The 24,657-nt window shown below is 39.5% G+C and overlaps 1 pseudogene; it reads right to left on the bottom strand.

Moving 5' to 3' along the window:
• Positions 1 to 7,913: 7,913 nt before the first annotated feature.
• LOC100616713 (40S ribosomal protein SA-like) lies at positions 7,914 to 22,879 on the bottom strand (annotated as a pseudogene).
• Between the last annotated feature and the right edge of the window lie 1,778 nt (positions 22,880 to 24,657).

The raw sequence follows: 24,657 nt of genomic DNA, 5'->3' as shown, positions 1-24,657 counted from the left end.
CTGTTTACATTTTCATTCAAAGGCCCAGTTCTCTAGTTTGAGGAGGAAAAATAAGGATATTACTTGTTTCCTATTGCTATGTCCACACTCCCTTCTACCACCACTCTCCATAACTTCTCCCTTTTAGGGTCCCTTAATCCATGTCCACCACTCTATCAAAATTCTGGGAGCTTTTATTTATTGACCTCCAGGACACTCTCCTTTTTCCAATGACTTTAGTGCCTGGCTCATCTTTTTTCCTTTCACCCCAATTCCTGTACTCAGACTAAAGGACTTCAACATACACATTGATAGTACCCCAAAGAGTAAGGGAGTAGCCATTCTAGTCTCCCAGTTCTTTAACATTCTCATTTCACAGGACCTACTTCACACCCCTCCTCAGCTACACAGAGATGGCCATATTGTTCTTCTTGCTCTCACCCACAAATGTACCATTTCTATGTTCATAAACTCTGAAATTCCCTCATATTATCATTAACAATGGCTATTCCACCTCTCCATCTACCTTGAAGCCCCAAACTTCACTCTTCATGCTATGTGAGACAGCATTGAATGTGTTATACTCAGGAAGAGTGTTCAATTTACAAAGGCTAGTTTGGTACCTTTTTGTTGTTTGAGGACTCGGGGACAAACTTAGGAGGGAGATTTGTGAAGGATATGATGAAGGGCAAAGAATAGTTTGGTTGAATCCCTTATTTCACCTGAATTGGGTTGGAAGCACAAGTGTTTTTATTTGCAGGTCAAGGCCTAGCATGGGGAGCCTGATGAGGGGAGGGGGAAGGGTATTGTTTATATTGCCTGTTTGCTGCCTAGTCAGTCAACACTTCTTAGCCCATCATTGAAGTGCTCTCTTTCCAAAGGGAATAAACAACTGCCTCTTTTTAGTCCTACTTTCTGATTCCTGGTTTTGTTTAGTGGAGTGAGACATCATTTTTTATCTCACACAATGCTCATCATGTCCCTCAACCCTTCTACTGAGCTCTTTTTCAGGCCATCAATCCTGGCTAAAATTTTCTCTCTTTCCCATCTTGGTAAATACGCTCAATTCTACATAGTCCTCTTCTCATTCATTCTTTGAATATTTATTTTATTAAGGAGCTTGTCTTGCCAAATCTCAGTAGTGAATCATTCCTACCATCCACAGACTTCGCTACTGAAAACAAAACTGGTGAAAATCATATAACTGTGCTGACTACAAATTTATGTTACATAATCTTAACTGGGCCCTCACTACTGCAAAGCAATCAACATCTCCTTAATTCACTCACTATCTCACTCATCACAGCAGCTCTTCCAAATTTTTACACTGGTCATTGAACTACATATGTCTTTACTTCCCCTCACTCTCATCTGAAAACTTTGCTTACATTTCTTTGTAAAACTTGGGCCATTCACAAAAAGCTCATTTTTCCTTCCTCTTCTCAGATGACTTAGAAGCTTTTCCCAACTATCTCCTCTTTCCCCTCAATCCCATTTCACATGAAGTAGACTTTGTCCTTGCCAAGGAAAACCCCTCTAAATGCCCAAATAATTTCATTCTACCTTGTTTTCTTCAATAGATTGCTCCCTTTTTTATCCCTATTCTTTCACTTATTCTTCAAATCCTCTCTGCCTGCTGGCTACTTCCCTAATGGCTACCAAAATGCTCAAGTCTCCTCCAGCCTGTGAAAAGTTAATGTTAATTTTTTGGCAACCTAAAAATGTACTTTTTTATTTTAAAGGTCAATTTAATCTCAGCGCTGAAGCTCTAATTGTATATCCCTGAGGTCGTGGGTAGACTCCTCGCTTCTTTCTTACTTAGTCTTTGGTAAGGGCTTATAGGGTGTCTCTTAGGTGATGAAGCAGTTAAGTGAGTTGGGCAGATCCATGTGGGGAAAAGTGCACATGCACTGTGCAGCCATTCTGGATGGCATCTGGAAGACCCACCTCTTGTCCTAATTGAAATCTGAGTTCTCTAATCAGAGAGGGACATCATGAAGAACATAAATTGACAGAAAGGACACAAAATTGGACCTTTTCCCCTAGAACTAAGGAAGTAGAAGGCACTTGGTTCTGCCTTTTGGCTTGCTTAGCTGCTTGTGTACTAAGGGGCTAGAATAACTGGCTGGCCTGGTGGATCCAGGCTTTTGTGCTCCCAGTTAGCTAGTGAAGCAACTTGTGCTTCTTTCTCTTTCTCTCACCCAATTTTTTCCATTTAATAAAACTCAGATACATTATCCAGAGAATTTTAATTAAAACAAGTCTCAAGATACCCTTAATTCACTTGGTTAATACATCCATCCATCCCCTTCAGCCATCTCATATCTCTTCCTATTTGTAGCTCTTAATAAATGTATTTAGAATGACAAAACCTAAAATGTTTTCTTGTTGAAATCACTTAGATTTATTTCTTCTTCAAGTGGGTGGTTGCTTAAGTTCTCTATGGCCAATTTTATTAATTTTTTATTTGTATTTTTCTAAACTGCTATCTAATTTTTTTGGTACATTTTCAATTGGGGACATAATTTGGTATTTTGGTTTCTAATTATTTACTTCATATTTTCTCCAACATTACTGATGTTGGCCATTACTTTTCACCTCTTTCTTTTAAAAGGAATGAAATTATCTACTATTCACAGATCATAATGACTCCCTCAAGAAAACAGATATTTGTTTTATTTAACAACTTACTGGTCATTTTGCTTTTAATATCATTTCTCTTGACTTTGTTTGGGCAAACAAATTTGATGACATTTTTTAGCTATTTGCTCCTTCTTTTGTTAATGGGGATGTTAAGAGTCAGAAAATTTCCTCTAAGACATGCCTAAACTCTTTCCTATACATATTGGTGTTTTTTTCCAGTCAGAAAATTAACTGTATTAACAGGCACAAATAAATGTTCAAAATGTATTACAGTGAATCATTAACAGAATTATTTACATGCATATTTAGAGACAATCTTTTTTATTTATAAGTTTGTGGTTTTTTATCTACTTTTAGGAAATTGGAAATAAGTGCAGATTGAAGTTTGGCAAGCCTTTTTTCTTAAATTACTCACTAATACAAAACCATAACAAAATGAAAAGATTGTTTGGAAAAAATGGTCTTTTCTAAATTATTAAGCAGGAGAAAATGGAACTAAAAGTAGTAGATAAATAAACCTATTAAAGTTCCCAAGTACAAAATTTTCAATAATACAAAATAAATAATAAGATAACGAAGCCATATAAAACAAATAAATAAATAAAACTGAAGCTATATAAATGCCATTGAAAGACAATGTTCTAATTCTTTTCTTTTTTAAATGTCTACCTTCCATCATAGAATCAGTAATGTATATTGATTCCAAGGTGTAAGAGCAGTAAGGGTTAGGCAACAGTAAGTACTAGACAATGGGGGTGGGGGATAAGTGACTTACCCAGGGTTACAGTTAGGAAGTATATGAAGTCAAATTTAAACTGAGGACTTCCTATCTCTGGGCTTGGTTTTCAATCTATTGAGCAACCTAGTTGCCCCCACTATTCTTTTATGAAGAATAATCAAGTTAGTGTTGGAAAAAAATTAAGCTTGCATATCTAAAAAAGGGAGGAAAGCTCCAATGAGGTGACCACAGCACCTTTGTTTAGGGAGATTTACTCGAGCATCCTTTCCCTCAAGCTATGATGTGTTTCTTCTTTTTTCTTCCACATTTTTATACAATAAAAATTTAGCTAATTTCTGTATCTAATTGGCTTCTCTCCTTAGAGGAAAAATTCTTGTATGTAGACTATTCTTCTGAGAAGAATCCAATAAGGGTACCCTTTACCTCTCCCTCTATTTCTGGTGTTTCTCTCTCAGTGCCAAGTGATTCAGGGAGTCAGATGGCTGGGAAGATAGTGGTTTGAGCATCAGTTAAGTGCATACTAAATGCCAACATGGTGACAAGCAATTTGAAAATATTCTCAGTTGACTGTCACAACAATATTGGGAGATAGGTGCAATTATTATCCCCATTTTATAGATGAGGAAACTGAGACTTGAGAGGTTAAATGACTTGTACAGGGTCACACAGCTGATATGTACCAGATATAAACTCAGCTTTCCCTAACTACAAGGCCAAAGTTCTATCCATTCAACCACCCAGTGTAAAGATTAAAATTTAGGGGAGATGGGGAGACTGAGGCAGGTAGAAATTAGTTTCTCTCTGCAAGGAGTATTATATTTTTTGAGGTTTATTGAAGATTAAGGATTAAAGAAAATACAGGATAAAAAACACGTGTCCAGGCCATAGAGTGGCCTAGACACAACCTCACCTACATTATGAAAAAAAGCCACGCCTGCCCAAAAACAGAAGTCCAAGAGCCAAGCACCCCTCAAAAGCCTTTGAATCAGCTTAAATACCTTCTCAATCTCAGCCCAGGTGAGATTACAAGGCATTCTAGGGAAGTGGAGCAAAGGCTCATGGGGATTGTAGTCCTGTATTCGAGTCTATTTTTTTACACCAGCCAGAGCTCATCCCTCCAAAGAATGAGAATTGATTTTTTTTAAAAAGCCCCTAGGCAATGGAGAGAGCATTTTGGGTTGAATAACGAGGTTGGAAGACTGATTTTAGAAAATTAAGAACAAAGTGAGGGGAGTTGAAGTGGAGACACCTATTGTATGTTCTCTTCTCATGGAGTTAAGATGCAAAAATCAATAGAAAAGTAGGACAAGAGCTACCAGGGCTGAATAGATCAAGTGATGTTTTTTGAGGATCAGGGACATGAACACATTTGTAGACCACAGAGGAGATGCCAAAGATTAGTGGCAGAGCAGTGATGAGAGCAGGGATGGAGAGTAAGCAATCTTCTGGAGAAGTGAGAATGGAATTGAATCATTTGTGCAGGTAAGAAGGGTGGCCTAGGGAAGAAGAAGGCTCATCTCAATGTGTGAGACAGATGAAGGAGAAGATAGTGACATAAGACATCTGAGTGATAGGAGATGAGATGGAGAGGAGAAAAGATTTTCTGTCAATGGCCTCAATTTTTCCATAAAATATGAGGCAAGGCTTTCAGCTGAGAGGATTAAGGGAGGAAAAGTCATAGAATATTTTAGGAAAGTTAGAAAGGTTTGGTAAGGAGAAGGTCACCATCAGGGGTTCCCTATAGCAAAGAAATCATGAATCTGGTGACCCTCAGAAAAAAGTTAATATAATTGAGTCACAATTTACTTAGCCATTCCCCTATAGTTGGGTATTATGTTATTTCCAGGTTCCTGCAATTCCATGTACTGCTCCTGACAACATCTTTAAACAGGCTGCTTTTTATTTTGGGATAACACTGTCATGGCATATTCCTAACAGTGGAATTACTGGATTCAAATATAACCATGATTATATACTCTAACCCCAACCTGAAAGCCAGATGTATTTTACCCCTTTCCCAGAGTGCTCCAGGACCTTTAAGGAGTTGGAAGTGGTTCCATGCCCCACCAATGTTGTTCCCTCAAGTGTAAGAGGAACTGAGCCCCAGTTCCATGTAACAACTTATCAGCCAGTTTAGGCTTTATAAATGAATATTGATTTCAAAAGTTTAATCAGAATAAATATTTTAATATCTTCCTATCCCTTAGCTGTGAGCTACTCAGCACAAAGTGAATCTTACCAACTCAAGTTCATTTAATAGTCTTCTAGTTCAATTCATTCATTTTATTGTATGAGTAACTGAGGCAGGACTAGAAATGGGAAATCATTTTCCCAAAGCACAAAGGTAGTGAGGGGTAGAGCTGGTTTTTTGACCTGTTGCCTCTAACTCTAAATCCAGAGCTCCTTCCTCTGAAAACTCAGCCTCATCCCCCCATAAAGGTACAATTTTTCACCTATTTTGAATAATGAAGAAGGGAAGAAAGAAAGGCAAATGGGGAGAGCAGGAGAGAGATGGGAATAAAACAACTTTGGAGTAATTCTCTAGAAAAGGAGAAGTTAGGTTTTACAAAGATTGTTTAAAAGTCTAGTGACTGGGGCAGGTAGGTGCCTCCTTAGATAGAGAGCCAGGCCTATAGAAAAGAGTTTAGGGGTACAAATTTGGCCTCAAACACTTCCTCCCTATGTGACCCTATACAAGTCTCTTAACCCAAATTGCCTAGCCCTTCCACCCTTCTGCCTTGGAACCAATACATAGAGTCATTTCTCAGATAGAAGCCAAGGGTATATAAAAGGCTAGTGACCATGACAGGAATGGGGGCAAATGGGCGTATAGTGTGCATGTGAATACAAAGTTCCTTAGAAGAGATTCAGGAGAGGGTTTGCTAGTGAGTCAGTTGCCTAACATAGAGATTCAGAACATTTTCTTCATATCTAAGAGCCTTGCCTCCCCTAGTGCTAGCAGCTTCAAGGAGAATTTTTATTCACAACTGACAAGGTGGGAAACTGAGGCTACTGTTACAACTTCCTTTGGGGCAATCTGGAAAGGAGGAAGGTGTTATTGTGGAAGTGTGTGTTGAAGACCAGAGCGAAATACCCAAGTGATTTCATAGTGGAAGTGGTGGGAAAAGAGACATTAGAAGAAATAGTCCTATGATGAAAGGGGTCAGACATGAGATGGATAAAACTAATGTTTGACAGTGGTTATTGGCAGGACTGATCATTTTGACACACAGCCCAGTTCCCTATACTTCTACCTTCTACTCTGGCCTCTCTGTCACCTCCACTGCAAGAAAAAGTGGAATCATTTGCTTTTTATTAATATTTTATTGTTATTAAAGGCTTCATGTCAAAGATCTCAGCACTGACTCTTACTAACAGAGTTGAAGTCCATCTGAACCATGGTTTTCTATATCTTCATCAAGTCAGTGCCATTTTCTTTCCTGAATCAAAATGAGGTTCATAAATATTGCTCTAGCAACAAAGTCCATGCTGATCTATGTTACAGTTGTGCCCATTCCTGAAACAGAATGGCCAAGAAGATAACAAGAGGAACACCAAACCTGGAGGAACTGAGACCAAATTTCCTTCTCCTTGGGGTCCAAGCCAACTGAATCCATGACCTCCTAAAAGAAGGGAGCCATGATTGATCCCTCTCTTAAGAGTTGCATGTGTATGAGGACGTAGCTAGTGTAGACTATGAAAGATTTTCCTCACTAGACTTATTGTGGAGAAAGTAGTAAAATGCTTCCAGAAGAGAGGGATCATTAGGAATGGGGAACAGATCTCTTAGAAAATTCACTGGATTAAAACCATTTGACAGGGGGCAGCTGGGTAGCTCAGTGGATTGAGAGCCATGCCTAGAGATGGGAGGTCCTAGGTTCAAACCTGGATTCCGACACTTCCCAGCTGTGTGACCTGGGCCAAGTCACTTGACCCCTCCCTCCATTGCCTAGCCCTTACCACTCTTCTGCATTGGAATCAATATACATTATTGATTCCAAGACAGAAGGTAAGGGTTTAAATAAAAACCATTTGACACTTCAATAAGAGAGATTCTCTCTGGTCAAATTAGGGAACATGAAGGGAGTCCTGGGAGAAACTCAGATAAAAAGACAGAGAGTCTCAGAGAAAGGGCAATTGGGAAAGTTGTTAATATAGACTAACTGTCACAGTGTAAAATGAAATCCCTTTAACCTCATAATCCAGGGAAACTCCAACTTGGCTACAAGTTTGTTGTCAGAGAGAGGTCACAGGGCTCCTCAGAGACTCAGAGCAGTTTTTATAAAGCTTCATTGGCCTTCTTCTGGTGAAAAGACAAGCCGGGCTTTGTTCACTTCTTCCCTACAGGAGGAAGGGGTCGAGGAATGGTAGTGCTAGAACATCAGATCTGGGTTAAAGAGGCAACAACACATACAACAAGCAGGATAAAAGTAATTTTTTTGGCTAAGAAACTTTATCAGTCAGAATTTTGCACCACTATTAGAGCATCTGGGGTCAAATTTGGACCACTCTGTTGTACATCCTACCCATTCGAGAGTATGAGCAATAGGAGTTACAGAGCAGTCTCAGTAGCTGGCTGAGCACTCCAGGCTTTAGTAGGGAACTGTTACATGGGCACAGATGGCACCTACATAGTCTTGGAACAATCAGTTCCACTTAAGTAGCAATGAATTCTGGGACAGGGGCAGTGCATTCATTTTGAAATTCCTCTTTTGTCCCTGCCTTCTCAGTGACAGTCTGTTCCTCCTCTTCGTTCTCTCTGGATCCCTGTAGAAGTAAAGATCAGCCAAAACCTCCCAGAGGTGGCCATGGGAGATGGTACCACACATATGTAGAGCATCATATACCAAGCATGCAAAACATCAGGTCCCCTGAGTGAGTTTCCTTGTTGATACTTGGAATGGCAATGTTGACATGGCAAAGAGGGGAGTCTGTATTGCAGGATGTAGTGGTTTGATGGTTACCATATGTGATGCTTCAGTCAGAGGTTGCTGAGCATCCAGAATATCAGTGACTTCCATGACAAGAGGCTCCTTGAAAGCTGCCTGGGTTGGGTTAGTAAATGGACCTGGTGTGAAGCATCCAGCAATAGGTGTGGTACAAGTGGCAGCAGCAAATTTTAAAAGATCTCTGTATAATTAGATTTTACTCCCCAGAACTCTAAATCCCAGCTTCCCATGTTCCTTCTCATATTACATTCTAATGTAGGGGGGAGGATATACTGTGAGTGTAGTTCCACCTTCACTCTCTTCCCCTGATCCCAGTTTGTGGAGGTGGGGTGAGTCCCAGGCAGGAGAACTTTTCACACATGGTCTTACTTAAGTTTTGTACTTTTATTTCTTCTACTTCAAGTGATTATTAATAAATTTTATAAAATATAATTCTTAGAGATATTAGAAATTAATTTTTGATCTTACATTTTGACAAGCCAGGTAGAAGAATCCTTGACCTTTTTTTTAAAGATAGTCTTTGAGTAAAGATAGGGAGTAGGTTATTTTGAGAAAACCATGATCAGGGGAAGAGAGTGAGGGTAGACCAACACTCATAATATATCCTCCCTACATTAGCACACAATTTGAGAAAAAACATGGGAAGCTGGGACTTAGAGTCCTGGGGAGCAAAATCTAATTAATTAACTCCCTGGTCAGTATTACTGGATGAAATGGCATTCATATCAACTGATGGAAACAATGGCATGAGCTGCCAGCACAAGCTTTTCCCAATGTGGGAATTAATTCAACACCTACCCTATCTGTGCAGCCCCCTGCCTAGCTGAAATCTATAACTTTATCCCTCTGATTGGTTCTAATCAGAATTCTCTAGTATAATGTGATTCTGTAAGGATAGTTATTGCTCACTTATTATTAACAAACAATAATCAGATAGTTCACAATTGAGTCTTTTCTAGGAATGAGAGTCTTCTTATAAAACTCTGGGTCAAACTCTGACTTGACAGCATAGCTTGCAGGAGGCCTCCCTCCACCAGTTGTCACAAGCTTCAATGGCAAGTCCCAGGATGCATTGAAAAAAGTGACAGAGTCCCTCCATCCAGACTCAATGTCATCACTACCCTCACTGGACAGGTTGCAACATCAAGGCAAAAGTATCAAATAATCAGGCTGCCTGGTGACAAAGATGGGGTAGATGAGCCAATTCCTCTAGGACCACATTTTGCTTAGTAGCAATGTGACTGGGGGGGCGAGGTGTACCAAGTTGGGAATCTAGCAAGAAGATAATGGACTGAGCAGGCATGTAAAGACAAGATTGGGCACTGAAGGGAATAAAATATGTTCAATGGAGAAGATAGGGATCTCAGACAGGGAGGAGTGTCTGGGATCCTTTTTGTTGGAGGGGGCAGGTCCTGCAATAAGCAGTTATTGGTTCGGAGCTCTGTCCTAGTGTTATTATTGCAGATTGAACAAATTCCTGATGTCACATCAAGGTCTCTTCATATTAATGACATAGATGCCATTGTTCACTCTTTTGTAGATACACGGCTCCATTTGTCCAAATTGGTTTCACCAAATTGGGTTCTTGCAGCAAATAATCCTCCTTCATCTGCAGGACATTTAGGGATCTGAACATTGTGGAAATTTCCTTTTAAAGTATTGATAGAACTTGAATAGGACATTGTATGGAAACCTTTTCTAAGCACCACTGAAATCTAACCTTTTCTTAAGTTACAGAGAAGCAGGAGAGTGAGGGGATAAGAAAAGGAGGGGCTGAGAGTCCCCCCAAGAGGCTAAGAGAATGGAATGTAGATTGAAAGAAAAGATCCCAAAGAGAAGAAACGAGAAAGGATTTCCTAGATGGGAACACCCAACAAGAAATAGGATGGTCAATGAGGGGATAAGGGAGGGACTTTTGGATGAAATAACCAAGAGGCAAAGGGTAGAGGGATAAAGGAGAGACCCCTTACAAGAGTACCTTGATCTACAACTGAAAAGACAATAGGAGAGGATGAGGAAGAGATTCTTAAAAGGGGTGCAGATTGGAGAAATTGGATTTCTGAGGAATAACAGAGCAAAATGAGAAAAAAAGGAAAAGTGAGGAAAAATAGAATGGAAAGAAAACAGAGCTGTTACTAGTGTCTTTCAGTCCCACTTGGTACAGTCAGGTGACTGGGAAGATAGTCTATTGATAAGAGTATCACTAGATGCCAACATTGTAACAAGAAATTTAAAATTATTGTCTCAGTTGTACAGTTGACAAAGTTACAACAACTTTGGATGGTAGGTTCTATTATTATTGACATTTTGTTGATGAGGAAAGTAAGGCTTGAGAGGTTGAATGGCTTGTGTAGGGTCATACAACTGATATGTACCTGAGGTCAGACTTAATCTCACCTTTTCCTGGCTACAAGGCCAGGGTTCTATCCATTCTACCACCTAGCCATAAATCAGCCCCCAAAAGAATGAGAATTGAGAAAAAGCCACCAGATAATCGAAACTGAGTCATCATGGAGAGAGCAGTTTTGATTGAATCATTACTAAGTCATTATTGAATCAGGTCTGAAGACAGACTTTAGAAAATGAAGAAGGAAGTAAGAGGAAGGGAAGTGGAGGTACATATTGTAGGTTCTTTCTCATGGAGTTGAGCTGCAAAAGGTAGTAGAAAAGTAGGACAAGAACAAGCAGGGCTGGCTGGATCAAGTATGGGTTTTTAAGGACTAAAGAGACATGAGTACATTTGTAGAACATGGAGAAGCAGCCGATCCAAAAGAGAAACCAAATATTAGTGACAGAGCAGTGATGAGAGAAGGAAATCTTCTTGAGAAGAAAAAATGGGTTTGAATTATTTGTGCAGGTAGGAAGGATGGCCTTGGGAAGGAGAAGGCTCAACTCAGTAAGAGAAAGATGAAAGAGAAGATAACAGGCATAAGACATCTGAATGATATGAGATGAGGAGGAGAGAAAAGAGGCCTTTTCTGAATGGCCTCTTTTTTTCAATAAATTTTTCAATAAAATGTTACTCTTTTAAGTGAAGATTTGTGCCCTTAGCTTATCTTTCCAAGCCTCTTGCCATGGGATTAAAAGTTTTCAAAAGCCTTTGAGGAAATTTTCTAGCATATAGACTCTTATACTTAGACCTGTACAAGGTTCATAAGCAAAATTTGAAGTGATTTTGAAAGGCTTCTCTAATTTAACCCCTTGCTTTCAGATCAAGCCATCCAGAAGAAATGTTGATCTTTCTTCCTAAATATTTTTAGGGAAAGAGAGACCATTGGCTTCTTTGGTATCTCATTCCTGCTTTTTATTCCCCCAACAATCAAAAACTGCTTTGGTATCCTGGCTAGTGTGCTTGCATGAGAAAGTTGGTGGGCCTTGTGTGATCTTATGCCATACTCCAGGTGCTCAGTTTGGCTTCAGGGCTGGTATTTTCTTGGCTTTGTCTAGTTAAAACTAGACTGGAGAAGACCATGTTTAAGAAAAGCTGGAAATTTTTGCTGAAAAGATTTCTTTGAAAAATATATAAAGAAAGCAATCCGGCCCAATGGAAAGAACACTGGATTTGGCATTATATAAATTCTGGGTTCTAATCCAGACTCTGCCACTTCCTGCCTATGCAACTCTAAACTAGTCTCTTCACTTTGGACTGCTAAAATGGAGAGAGTTGGACTAGGTCTCTAAAGGCTCTTTCAGCTCTGAACTTGTGGTCCAGTGCTGTCCAGCTGGCTTTTCTCCTCTACTACTAGCCACTAGATAAACTGGAAAAAGCAGGTACCATGTCAATTTCTAGACCTTAGTCTTCCCATTTGCCAGATTTCCAGGCACATAGAGCCTCAGAGTTTTTAATTTCCTACCTAAAATAGACATTCTCAATTTATTTGTGAAATATGCTTTATTAATGTTTTTTATTCTTTTCACAAAAGTTTGGTTAAATTAATAGAATAGTAGATTCTGCCCATTTAAAATTTGAGTAGACATTCAAGATTTTATCTTTTCTCATGTTGGGCCCTCTTATTGGGAGTTTATACCTTTACCTTTATTATACCCATACCCTTTCTACTTTCTGACTACTGCCTATAGAAGAAAGTGTGAGCAACTGATTTGATTGTCAGGATATGATCTGGCTCCCCAGACTGTTCTTTCCTGAAGTCAGAGAGTCTGCTAGCCTCAGGCACTGCTCCATCTGATGACCCTATCTCCTCTCCCCCTTCCTTTTCCTTTCCCCTTTATGTCAGGGCTCAATTGCTGCATCACAGCTCATCTCACAGAGCCAGTGGGTGCTTTACGTTCTATGGTCTGTCAAGAGCTGCCTTTTTGGAAAGGCTGATTTACTTAGACCTTTGAAAAGGAAAGAGAAAAAAACATCTAGCACTGTGTCACCCAGAATGTCTTAGAGCAGGGATATTCTTGCCTACATCTTCCTAAGTACCAGCTAGCTAGCACACATCATTTGTAAGGAGTGAAACCCTATCTGAGATGAGATAGCCTAGAATATTTGACTGCACCAGGTACATAAAATAGGAAGCCTTACAGTGTTCATGAGATGTCCTATATCAAATGAAAGGCTAGCCTAGTTGTTTGCCATAGTCTGACGCTTTTTTTAAATTAGGTTACTAGGTGCTTCTTAAGACAAACCCAAACCCAGTTCTCAGAAACAACATTGACCCAGACTCATTACATGTTGTACCAGTTTGTCATTTCAGTCAGGCTGTGTTGTTTAATAGAAATGCCTGAGTTAGGTGGGAACAACATGCAGCAGCAGGTGGGACAGGACATGCTTCCTCTAGAAAGACAGTCTTGCCAGCTTATATAGCCCACTGGACAGAGAAAGCTGAATGCCTCCCATCATATGACTTTTGGTAGGTAACTAACTTGTTTTGATATAGGACTGATGGTCCTTATTATAATCTACCTCATTTGAAGGGAGATACAGGAAAGGTCATGAGCTAGTGATGGCCCTTAAGAAATACTAAGTTTTCTCAGAGCTGCTTAGATGAATAGTACCGTCTGTAGCATTTCTCTACTAAGAGACTTACTATTTTAAAGCCAGGCAGCTCACCTTATAGGGTTTGACTACAGGAATATGTTAAATTCCAGAGGACGATTTTCTTAGGTCCTGCCCGCCATCATGGTTCTTGGGATATCTCTCACTTAAAGAGACCAAGTGTGATTATCTGATCATTTCAATCAGCAGGCATTATGGTAAGTGTTTCCTATGACCCAGGTTCTGAGTTAGGTTCTAGAGATAGAAAGAAAAATAGATGCCAGGTCAGAAAACAACAGCTATTTTTCCCTTGCTGGGATTTTAATTTTGAGGGAGCAGCTTAAGGTTAGTCATCCTGTGAAGGCTATATAACTCATGTTCTTTCCTTATCACTCTTTTAAAAGGCTTAAGTCTCATGTTGAAATTTATGATTCTGACCCTGACCCAAGTCAAGTCTATGACATAAAATCTTCCTATGGGTCAGTTACTGAGACTCAGCCCTGTGTTCTCTTGGCTCCTTCCAAATAAGGAAATGTTAAACATTGAAGTTTCTGTCCTTTCTTTCCCATTCACTTAGAGGAAAGTTCCCCTTGGCTAGGGATTAGTGACTTTGGCATTCCTTTTCAATTATTCCTTCTGTAATTATTACATGTCTTGGCTAAAAGAACAGCAGAATCATGCTAGAAGAAATAAAATTTAATTTGTGTAATTTTTTTTACACATTACAGATGAGCTTCAAGAGCTAAATTCTAAACCTTTTCTTCCTTTGGTAGCTGTAAGGCTTGTACAAGCTCGGCTTCCTCTTTCCTGCCCATTATGGTGGGAAGTACAACATCCCATTCTAACTTCTGACCTTTACACTGGCTTGGATGTGTCTCCTTCCCTAAATTATCAGTTTATCTTGTGTCATTTATGGGGTCCCATTTCTTTCATTCTTAAATACAGATCATGGTACCAGTGTTTGCTGTGTCATATGACCTTAGGCACAATCACCGATGGCCCTCAGTCTCTTCATCTTCAAAACTCAGAGGCTGGACTAGAAGGCCTCCAAGGACCCTTCCAATTCCAGGTCTGTGCTCCTTTGAGGGCACCCCCGGATCAGCCTCTCTGCTTCCTAGCCCTCCCCCATAATGATAAACACCTATCACCAGATGCCCCAGTCATACTCATTACCCATCATCTAGATGACCTCCTTTCTCAGTCTTCATGTGGATCATCAGACTCAGGTTACAGATTGTCAAGACCCTTTGTTTAGGCTCTGCAAGAAATAATTACAAATGTTCCTTGCTTTTGCTACTTGCCTAGTCCTTCAGGGCCTTTTCTTAATTTATTATCTTATATTTGTTTTCTATCTTTTCTCCCCCCCAAACCATTCTTCACATCTGGAGTATTATTTTTCTTAAACAGTCAGCTAACTAAAATTCTCATTTCATTTTGGGAAATCCTTTGTTTATGTTTGCCATGTGCTGTCAGAGGTGGAGGGAGGAAGGGAGTTGATTTGAATTACTTATTCTAATCCTGTTTCCTATGAAGCGATCATTTATGTTGTGTTACATAACACTTCAGCTATTGGCATTGGCCTTTTAAATAGCACCCAACCAAATAAAACGAGAAACCATGAAGCAAGCTACAAACATGTTCATGAAAACACAATAAACCTGGAATACTCGAAAAAAAAATAAAATAAAATTTTCAATAAAATATGAGGCAATATTTTCATCTGAGAGGGTTAAGGGATGAAGAGTCATGGAAAATTTGAGGAAGGTCAAAAAGGCTTGGTAAGGAAAACTTCCCCATCCAAAGAAATCATGGATCTGGTGACCCTCAGGAAAGAAATGATATAATTGAGTCACAATTTATTTAGCCATTCTCCTATAATTGGCATTGTGTTATTTCTGGGTTCTTGCAATTCCATGTACTGCTCCTGACAGCATCTTTAAATAGGCTGCTTTTTTTTTTAAACCCTTACCTTGCATCTTGGAGTCAATACTGTGTATTGGCTCCAAGGCAGAAGAGTGGTAAGGGCTAGGCAATGGGGGTCAAGTGACTTGCCTGGGATCACACAGCTGAGAAGTGTCTGAAGCTAGATTTGAACCTAGGACCTCCCATCTCTAGGCCTAGCTCTCAATCCACTAAGCTACCCAGCTGCCCCCTCAGGATGCTTTTTATGTTGGGATAGCACTGCCATGGCACATTCCTAACAGTGGAATTACTGGATTAAAGTGTAATCATGATTGTGTACCCAACCTCAAAGTGAAAGCCAAATAAAGTATATTTACCTCTTTCCCAGAGTGCTCCAGGACCTTTAAGGAGTTGGAAGGGGTTCTATGCCCCACCAATATTGTTCCCTCAAGTGTAAGAGGATCTGAGCCCCAGTTCCATTTAACAATTTATCAGCCAGATTAGATTTTGGCCTTTAATTCCTCCTCCAAGGTTGTTGTGGATCAATATTTCAAGTGAGGACTAGACCTGAAAAGGTCAAAGAAAACCTAAAAAATCGAAAGAAAACCTAAAAAATCGAAACAAAACCACAAGCTCATGTCTTGGGATGATGGGTAAAAGAGGAGATAGTTCCCCCACCACCAGCTTAACTCATGGGCATTCAGCTGTAGATGAACTTGGACTTTCCTCTTTCTTCATGCATCTAGAAAAAGAGCCAACATGCCTGAGTCTGATCATTTTATACATATAGCCAGTTCCTACCAAAAGCCAAAGGAAAGAGCCTACTACAGTCTATCTTATAGGGAAATATAGAGTGCCATCTCCTAGAAACCAGTCTCTGGACTCTTCTGTTTCCAGTAATCTAAGCATACCCACAGCAAAGTCACCATTAAAAATGGTTTCAGTGATTTTCATACCATTGACCATGCCTTACCAGATTGTTCTCCCTTAACTTTGCTGATAGCGTTGAACAGACCTTTGAAGGAAATGACATTGATCTATCTCAAGATGGATGCCATGTCAAAGGAAAATCTGAACATGCACAGATGTATTGGACACTCATTCTGGGAGCAGTTTTCTCTAGTGGTGGCACCAATTGAACGTTCCTACAAAAGGCTACTCTCTATCTTGGGGAATGTGTTCACCTTTAAGTTACCATCTCCAGGCTCTCTGTATTTTTAAGAGATTTACTACAAATCTGTAAGGCAAATCTGATCCTTATTCATAAAGAACACTGGGAATCCTGGTGGTGTTGAATTAAATAGAAATAATAACTACAAGTGTTGTTTTTAGTCATGTCCACCTCTGCATGACCCCATTTGGGATATTCTGGGCAAAGATACTGGAGTGGTTTGTTGTTTGCTTCTCTAGCTCATTTTATAGATGAGGAAACTGAGGCTAATATGGTTAAGTGACTTTTCCAGAGTCCCACAACTAAGAATTCTCTGAGGCCAGACTTAAAGTCGGGATGATGAGTCTTCCCTGACTCCAGGCCCAGCACCATTGTGCCACCTACACACCTATCAAATAATAATCATAATGAAACCTGCCATTAATATAGTGTTTATTTTATGACAACTTCTGTGCTGAAGGTTTACAATTATTATCTTATTTGATCTGTACCACAATGCTAGGAGATAGGTGGTATTATTTTATTCATTTTACAGATGAGAATACTAAGACAAACAGAAGTTGACATACACAACTTATAAGTGTCTGAGGTTAGATTTGTACTCAGATCTTCCCGACGCCTGTTCCACTGATCTATTCACTGTACCACAGGCTGAGTTCTTTAGGGAAGAGTGAATGGGAACAATAATAAAAAAGATATGTGAGCAAATTCTCAACACTTTCTCTTGAAAGGAATTTCACTGAGTTTTAATGCCTTCCAAAGAAGAGGAAAGTCAAAGTAAGGTAGACAATGTAGTTCAGTGGAAAGTATATGGGCTATGAAGCTTAAAAACCCGGGTTCAAGTACTCCGTCTGAAATTTATTAGCTGTGTTACTTTGGCATGTTGTTGAACCTCATGGACTCATCTATAAAATGAGAGGGTTGGACTGAAATGATCCTTAAAGTCCAATCCAGCACTAAATGGACAACTCCATCATTTTTAAATTCTGTAAGTTTTCACATAATGAGGAATTTGAAAGTGGCCATATCTCCCTGATGGTATCTGAGTATGCAGTCACTATATTTATAAAAAGTACTGACAAAGACTTTTAAAATTTTCCATATTGCTTGTTATATTTCTCTGGATACAGAATTTTTAGCAGCATTACCTATCCAAAGGTATGCACAGTTTTATAACCCTTTCAGCAAGTTCTAAATTGCCCCCCAGAATGACTGGATCAGTTCATAATTCCAACAATGCATTAGTGTCCCATTTCTGCCATGTCCCTTCCAACATTCATCATTTTCCTTTGCTATCAGATTAGCCAATCTGATAGGTATAATAAGGTTCTATTTCAGAGTTGTTTTAATTGGCATTTTTCTAATGAGTAGTGACTTGGGGCATTTTTTCCACATAACTGGATAATTTTGATTTCTTCATCTGGTAGTTTTTGGTTCAAATACTTCCTTTCTGCCTCCACTGAACTCAATCTCCTGAACCGAGTTTAAGGTTCTAGCTTCACTATAAGGTATGAGTTAAGTACCTTCATCATTCAATCAGGAGTTTACAACTTTATCTTTCCCTAAAGTATGTCTAATTAGGGTGGAGTAATATAAAGTTCCCAAGACATTCCTGACTCTTGTTAGACCAACTATCTCCATTGTTACAATAAGGAAATAGCTAAATCAAATCTTCTAAAGTACAATCTGAGTAGTTTTTTAAGATTCACAGTAGGAAAAAAAAGCCTTTCTCAGCCTTTCAAGTTTCACCAAATGCCAGATTAGAGCTGTTTTATAATATTACTAACTTGAAAAAGTTTTAACTCATAATTTTAAGGTATTGAGATATTAACTTAAGTCCATCCCTTCCTCCTTTCCCCTCATTAGAGAAGGCATCAGTTGACAAAAAAGATATATGTATATATTGTAAGGGAGAAAAGGGGGTTAATTATATTAAAATGTTGGAAGGGATTCTATTTAAAAGGGAGTCACCAGAAATTTAATTTATTCCAAAGAGATTTATTTACAAAATATAGAAAGAGTGAAGTAAGAAAATCAGAGAGAGGATATGGTACGATAAGTATTAGGCACTAAGCAATTACTCCTGGCCCCTGGCTCAAACCAGGCAGGGAGAGGTAGTTCTTTGCCAGTCTCTGCAAAGCTAAGAACCTGGGGAAGTCTCTCTCATAAGGGGTAGGTCTCTCCTGAGGCTAGTTTCTTCAGCAAATCCAGGAAAGGACTAAAGTTTTTTTTTTATTTAAACATTATTTTATTTGGTCGTTTTCATACATTATTCACTGGAAACAAAGATCGTTTTCTTTTCCTCCCCTCCCCTTACCCCCCCCCCCCCCGCCTTTCCCTCTCCCATAGCCGACGCATGATTCCACTGGTTATCACATGTGTTCTTGACTCGAACCCATTTCCCTGTTGTTGGAGTTTGCATTATAGTGTTCATTTAGAGTCTCTCCTCAGTTTTATCTCCTCCAACCCTGTAGTCAAGCAGTTGCTTTTCAGCGGTGTTTTTACTCCCACAGTTTATCCTCTGCTTGTGGGTAGTATTTTTTTTTAGATCCCTGCAGATTGTTCAGGGAAATTGCATTGATACTAATGGAGAAGTCCATCACCTTCGATTGTACCACAATGTATCAGTCTCTGTGTATAATGTTTTCCTGGTTCTGCTCCTTTCACTCTGCATCACTTCCTGGAGGTTGTTCCAGTCTCCATGGAATTCCTCCACTTTATTATTCCTTTTAGCACAATAGTATTCCATCACCAACATATACCACAATTTGTTCAGCCATTCCCCAATTGAAGGGCATCCCCTCATTTTCCAATTTTTGGCCACCACAAAGAGCGCAGCTATGAATATTCTTGTACAAGTCTTTTTGTCCATTATCTCTTTGGGGTACAAGCCCAGCAGTGCTATGGCTGGATCAAAGGGCAGACAGTCTTTTATCGCCCTTTGGGCATAGTTCCAAATTGCCCTCCAGAATGGTTGGATCAATTCACAACTCCACCAGCAATGAATTAATGTCCCCACTTTGCCACATCCCCTCCAGCATTCATTACTTTCCATAGCTATCATGTTAGTCAGTCTGCTAGGTGTGAGGTGATACCTCAGAGTTGCTTTGATTTGCATCTCTCTGATTATAAGAGATGTAGAGCACTTCTTCATGTGCTTATTAATAGTTTTGATTTTTTGGCTGAGAACTGCCTGTTCATGTCCCTTGCCCATTTGTCAATTGGAGAATGGCTTGATTTTTTGTACAATTGATTTAGTTCTTTATAAATTTTAGTAATTAAACCTTTGTCAGAGGTTTTTATGAAGATTGTTTCCCAATTTGTTGCTACCCTTCTGATTTTGGTTACATTGGTTTTGTTTGTACAAAAACTTTTTAATTTGATGTAATCCAGATTATTTATTTTGCATTTTGTAACTCTTTCTAATTCTTGCTTGGTTTTGAAGTATTTCCCTTCCCAAAGGTCTGACATGTATACTATTCTGTGTTCACCTAATTTTCTTATAGTTTCCTTCTTTATGTTCAAGTCATTCATCCATTTTGAATTTATCTTGGTGTAGGGTGTGAGGTGTTGATCTAAGCCTAATCTTTCCCACACTGTCCTCCAATTTTCCCAGCAGTTTTTATGAAATAGTGGATTTTTGTCCCAAAAGCTGGGATCTTTGGGTTTGTCATATACTGTCTTGCTGAGGTTGCTTGCCCCCAGTCTATTCCACTGATCCTCCTTTCTGTCTCTTAGCCAGTACCAAATTGTTTTGATGACCGCTGCTTTATAATATAGTCTGAGATCTGGGACTGCAAGACCCCCTTCCTTTGTATTTTTTTTTCATTATTTCCCTGGATATCCTTGATCTTTTGTTCTTCCAAATGAACTTTGTTATGTTTTTTTCTAAATCAGTAAAAAAATTTTTGAAGTTCCATGGGTATGGCACTAAATAGATAGATGAGTTTGGGTAGGATGGTCATTTTTATTATATTGGCTCGTCCTACCCATGAGCAGTTAATGTTCTTCCAATTGTTCAAGTCTAGTTTTAGTTGTGTGGAAAGTGTTTTGTAGTTGTGTTCATATAGATCCTGTGTTTGTCTCAGGAGATAGATTCCTAAGTATTTTATTTTGTCTAGGGTAATTTTGAATGGGATTTCTCTTTCTAGTTCTTGCTGCTGAGCTATGTTGGAATTATATAGAAATGCTGATGACTTATGTGGGTTTATTTTGTATCCTGCAACTTTGCTAAAGTTGTTGATTATTTCAATTAGCTTTTTGGTTGAATCTCTAGGATTCTTTAAGTAGACCATCATGTCATCTGCAAAGAGCGATAACTTCGTCTCCTCCTTGCCTATTTTGATGCCTTCAATTTCTTTTTCTTCTCTAATTGCTACTGCTAGTGTTTCTAATACAATGTCAAATAATAGAGGTGATAATGGGCATCCCGGGACTAAAGTTTTTACTCACCACCTGTCAATTCAAAGAAAGAGATTTAAAAACAGCCTCAACAGAATCAAGGTTTCAGGTCCAGATAGCAGATTCTTCTCCAGGCTCAACTCTAAAGAATGAAGAACTGTGAGTTCAGAGGCAGAGTCAAGATGGCAGCATACAGACAGAAAAAGTTCAGACCTCTATAAACCTTCATTACCCATTACAAACTAAATGCACCTAGGGGACTGAAAATCAAACCTAACAACAAGGCAGAGCCAGGGAACTCTCCTTCTAGACTCAACTTAAAAGATACACCCCCAAAAGCTGGAATTCAAGAACTCTCAGGTTTAAGGGGAAGGAAGAAGGATGGCCCTGGGACCCCTCCCCCACTTAGAGAGTGTTAAGATTAAAATTAGTTTCTCTGCTAAAAGTATTATATTTTTATGAGGTTTATTAAAGATTAAGAAATAAAGAAAATAAAAAATAAGAAAGCACATGCAACCTATATTTTACCTGCCTGGTCAAGAGCCGCATGTCTTAGAAGCAGAAGTAGAGAGAGGGAGGTTAGCGGTACAGTCAGTTCAAACACCCATCCTGTTCTAGGCCCAAGTGAGTATCTCAGGGGATCTCTTGGGGAACTCTGGAAACCAACAAGGACTTCTGGGAATTGAAGTCCAGGGTTCAGATTTCCATTTTTACATTTTGCCATTTGATCCTTATTGAGAAAGATTTTCCCCACAAGGATCATGAAAACATAATCAATTTAAAGATTACAATAATTTGAGGATAAGAGGGAAAAAACAAAACCAATAATTGCTAGACGCATTGACAAAAAGCCAGTTAGGGGGAAGTTCCCTTTGGCATAGAAGTATATATACAAATAAATGTTCAATCAACCACACCCAAAGTTCATTCTTGATCTTCTCATGCAGCCTGTGGTCTGGAGGCATCTTCATGGTGTCTTCTCCAAACAATTCAGTTTCTGGATTCAGAGAGGTAGCATGTTTCTTAACCTAAAATTCTTCACAAAAGGAATTTAAACTTTGCAATTTAAAATAATATTTTACATTTCCCCGTGAAGAGAGTGATTGAAAAACACAGGATCACTTAGGGATGCATGACTGAGTTATGAGGTATATGGATCAATTTGCGAAAGAAATTCAAAAGACCTCAGAAAAATCCAAATAAAAAAGAAAATTTCTGGAAGAAAATATAGACTATAAAAGTCTTATGTGTAAAAATTCCAAGTAAAGGAAAAGTAAATCTATAACAGGTCCTTGAATCAGGGCCCAATTAAAATTATCTAAGCAATAAGTAGCCAGGCCTAGAACAGATGGAAGAAACCAATAAGAAGGTTCAACGGCTGAGATGGCAATGCAGCAAAGCACTGTGGAGTGCCTAGGGCATGTTGGAGCACAAAAGACAACACGGCCATCCAATGCAGCTGAGGAAGTCTCCAGGTGTAATGACTCTTTGTGCCCCTGGACCCAGGCTTCCAACGCCGAGAGAGTGGGACTTTATCTGTATCTGTGCATCAACTTTTCCACTTAAATCTCCTTCATGCACAAGTGTCTTTGTGCACACTCATCTATACACCATAGATGAAAACGCACAAAGATAATCGTCATCTTCGGTTACCGAGAGACTACTACTACTACTTTCTTTCTTCCAGAGATACTTTCTAAGGGGTACACAAGGTTACAATCTTCTACTTAACAGAAAGAGCCAGAGAAGCTACAGGGCCTCAGAACTTCCTTGAAGGTATCTTGAAAAGTATAGATGTGAGTTGAGTAAGTAGCATTGTAGAAGGAGATTGTGCCTGTTTCATAGTCCAAGAACATCCCCACAGTCTTGGGGGCCACTGCCAATTGGAGCTGGATCCAGGGTCCGTAGAGAGCCCGGTAAGTGTCACCATTAACCAGACAAATAATCCAGAATCCAGTTTCTGGTGTGACGTTGCATACTGAGTCCTCATTGCATACTGAGTCCTTACAGAGCCCCAGAGCCCACTCCGTCTTTCCTTCCACATTCACCTCCCAGTAGTACTTTCCTGAATAAAATTTCTTCTCGCCCAGCACATAAGTCAGCACATCCATGTCCCCTCCACCCTTGGGCTGCCAAGAATAGGATATGACACTTTTGTCATTTTGGTTCAGGAGGAAGAAGCGATAAGACAAGCCTCTGTCTTGAGTTATGCTCACTGAAAAGAAATGCACAATGTCAGTCCAGAACTTTAATCAGGAGCCATATCTATGCTCCTTAATTTCAACTAGACTTTCAGTGATGCCTCAGATTTCTGTTCTTCATGTCGGCCATTCACTATCTGTGTGACTTGGGCAAAATCAGATAGCCTTTGTCTACCTCAATTTCTTTACATATAAGTGACAATTATAATGGCTAATCCCAGGGTTGTTGGAAGGAGTGAGTCAGAATTTTTAAGCACTTTGTAAAATATGAAGAGATATTAATTCTAACATGAGAACTACTGCTGATCTTGCTGCTGCTGCTCCCACCTCCACTATCATAACATCATCAACATTATTTTTCTCTTGTCAATTCCCTGGAACACACTCCCTAACAGTCATTCTAAGACTTCTCCACCCTCAAGGCAAAAGCCCCTTCAAAAAACTTATGTACACAGTGCGTAGTTGCCATTCCCCACCTACCACCACAGTAAACCCTGGATGTAGGATCAGTGTGGCCTTTGGGCTGTACGCTTGACACCTCTGGGTCATACCAAATGCTTCCATGCTCTTACCATGACCTTTTTCTTAATCCTCAGCAATCTGATTTCTGCACTCATCCCTCTTTTCAAATTATTCCCTCAGACTAACAATGGATTATGAATTCCTCAAGGGCAAGGACTCTTTTCCTTCCTTTGTATCTCAAACCATTACCTCAGGGTCTGACTCATAGTATGTGCTTTATAAAAGTTTTTCACTGACCGACTGTCAATGATCTGATCTCCATACCCAATGAGCCTCATCCTCCTTGAGATTCAAGGACATATTTTGCACCATGCCCCACCCTCTCCTGCTTGGAAATGCTTTTCTGGAAATCTGTGAAACAGAATCATTCCCCATCTTCATTCTCTTCCTACCTCTCTGACTGTTCCTTCTCCTTACAGTGGGGAGAGTCCTGGCCTAGGAGTAGTTGGGAAACATTAATTCTAGAAAGTGTAATTGCCTTCTAAGGGTCACTGTGATTCACAGGATCACAAAGTTTGAAGGCCAGAAGGGACCTCAGAGACGCTCCTCTCTAGCCTGTTCTTGAAGAATTCTCTCTAATGTTTGCCTTACATGTGCTAATTAAATTTGTGATTAATGAACTCCTGTGGGAGATCCTTGGGATCACAGGATTAGTACTAGGAACAAACTTTATAAGCCCTCCAGTACAGTGCTGAATTTTGATAGGAGAGTGAAATTTGAGCCCCCAAAAATGTAAATGATTTGTCCACACTCAGCTCCTTCTCTGTTCTGATACTACAACCATCCTGCTGGAGGCCCTTGTCACCTCTCCCTGGAGCTCCTACAAAATCCCACTGATTGACCTCCTGATTCAAGCCTTTATCTGCTCTAACAGGCATCAGAATTATCTTCCTAAAACACACACCTGACCATATCACCTCCATTCCCTATTTAATAAAATCTTTTGACTCCCTCTTGTTTCCCAAATCAAATACAAAAATCCTTTGGTTGGCTTTCAAAGCCCTCCAGAACCTACTCCGTAGATTTTTCTCACTGATATCCCATAACTGTTGACTCCTGGTGATTAGAATTCACTACAATTCCCTGAGCTAATTTAGATACATCCTCTGCTTCCCACAGAGTTATAGAAAACTGAATATGTATTACCTCTGTGTTTCAAGGCAATT

Source organism: Monodelphis domestica, chromosome 6, assembly GCF_027887165.1.
Source record: "Monodelphis domestica isolate mMonDom1 chromosome 6, mMonDom1.pri, whole genome shotgun sequence".
Lineage (NCBI taxonomy): Eukaryota > Metazoa > Chordata > Mammalia > Didelphimorphia > Didelphidae > Monodelphis > Monodelphis domestica.
This window is presented reverse-complemented; position numbering and strand designations above follow the sequence as displayed.